This window comes from Saimiri boliviensis, chromosome 13, assembly GCF_048565385.1.
Source record: "Saimiri boliviensis isolate mSaiBol1 chromosome 13, mSaiBol1.pri, whole genome shotgun sequence".
In the NCBI taxonomy this organism is placed as follows: Eukaryota; Metazoa; Chordata; class Mammalia; order Primates; family Cebidae; genus Saimiri; species Saimiri boliviensis.
This window is the reverse complement of record NC_133461.1, coordinates 109108342-109110569: the sequence shown is the minus strand read 5'-3', so window position 1 is coordinate 109110569 and position 2228 is coordinate 109108342. Positions and strand designations below refer to the sequence as shown.

General features: G+C 38.2%; 1 pseudogene; it reads right to left on the bottom strand.

Annotated features, from left to right (window-relative positions):
* Nucleotides 1–1316: 1316 nt before the first annotated feature.
* On the bottom strand, nucleotides 1317–1779 carry LOC101034595 (putative ribosome biogenesis protein RLP24 pseudogene; annotated as a pseudogene).
* Nucleotides 1780–2228: the final 449 nt, after the last annotated feature.

Genomic DNA, 2228 nt, shown 5'->3' with positions numbered 1-2228 from the left:
AATTTTATTAAACTTTTTAAATGGCTTTATTTTATGTGCAAATAATGAACAGATGTTGTACCCATGAATTCCACTTTCCAAAAACAGGAGATTTTTGAAAGAAAACTTCATAATAACTTTTAAAAGGCACTGGGATTCCCCTGCTTCTAGATAATTGCTCGGCTAGAAAAATAAAGTATGATGGTTTCCAGGTTCATCCATGTCCCTACAAAGGACATGAACTCATCGTTTTTGATGGCTGTGTAATATTCCATGGTGTATATGTACCACATTTTCCCTATCCAGTCTATCATCGATGGGCATTTGGGTTGGTTCCAGGTCTTTGCTATTGTAAACAGTGCTGACACAAGAGCAGAAAATGAAACACCGCATGTTCTCACTCATAGGTGGGTGTTGAACAATGAAAACACATGGACACAGGGAGGGGAGCACTACACACTGGGGTCCTTTGGGGGGAAAAGGGGGAGGGACGGGGGGGTGGAGAGGTGGAAAGAGATAGCATGGGGAGAAATGACAGATACAGGTGAGGGGACGGAAGGCAGCAAACTACACTGCCATGTGTGTACCTATGCAACAATCTTGCATGTTCTTCACATGTACCCCAAAACGTAAAATGCAATAAAAAAAAAAGAAAGAAAAATAAAGTATGTTCTACCAGGAATCACAAGTTAGAACTCAATAGTCTCCAAAGTGGAAATTCTAGAGTGTAGTGTCACTCCAGGCAAAGATGATTCTGTTCTCGTCCCCAACATCCACAACTACCTATCAGAACAGCTAAACCAGGTCAAAACAGTCCAGAATAATCAGGCTTCATCAAACAATGTCACTATGCTCTTCCAAGATCCAAATAAACCAAAACAGGAAATACCAAAATCAAAATGATATTTGACACTGTCATAGAAATTGCTAGTTCCTTGTTCTATCCCACCTTCTGTAACATTAACAAAGGGAATATTTTACTGCAAAGAATATTTTATTTTATACAACGCTAGTCATAAACTTTGGCCATTCATTACTCTACAAACGCTGCCTAGTGCCACTATCCAAATGGCATAACCATGTTATGTCCACAATTCATTTCTATAGTTATAAGCAGAATTTTCATGATTGACATAAGTACCTCTATCAGTGAAGATTTAACACTGAGATGCAATGTAACATCCATAGTATCTGATGTTTTATAGATGGCAATGTAGGAAAGATATATTTTAATCCCTTTTTATTTAAGTGACCTAATGTCAAAAATAAACTAACAATTTAGCAGTTCCAAGTCTCCAAAGGGCATTTTCAGATGTACATAAAATAAATGGTGATGTCTAAGAAGCATCTTCCACGTCCACATTCTCTTGTAATGATTTTCTCTTCCAACTGCTTCCCTTTGCCTATGGATGTTTTCCTTGACTTCTTTGATTTCCTGACCTTTCTGTAGCTCTTTATTTTTCTTCAATCTGTTCATTATGAATTTAGCTTGCTGTTTCTGTTTGATCTCTTCAACTTTCTTCCTTCCATCAAATACTTTTATTCCATAGCTCTTGCTAGTATTTCATAGGCTCATTTCTATGTTTTTCAAATTCAAATGAATGACCCACTGTAAGCTCTTTGCCAGCTGCCTTCTGGCATGTTTTGCCCCACCTAACTTTGAGAGGATTGCGCTTCTTTTTAAAGTTTTTATGACAATTAGCGTGACAAATTCTGAACCCTGGCGATCGTTGCAGACGAACATCATGCCGTGGCCAGGGTCGATCATCGCGAACAGAAATAAGACTTCTCCATATGCATGCTGACCTCCATGGGTCCCCACCGACAAATGCCATGCTTGAGAGGAAGTCAACTTATCACTTTTAAAGAGGGTTCTAAAACACACAGTTTATATTATTTGACATCTATAAAATGAGAATTGAACAAACTTCCTTGAAACAAATACTATGCTTCATCATTTTCAGGTGTCTTGGGTTTGTTTTACAAAATTTCAGGTATCTTTATCTGGTTAGAATGCTAGTTTCCTCAGGGCAGGATAGAACTCATTCACCCATGGGCCTTCAGCACCTCGGACCCTGCTTGAAACAAACCCCTACTTGCTCTTTGGCTGCCTGATATTCTGAACGGACTAATTAAAACAAAATGAGAGAGAAGAAAAATGCATTCCACTTTGAAGCTGCCTATTATAATGTACGTCGTCTGTATTTACGATTTAGGAATATGTTTACTAAACTTTCACTAAGACACTT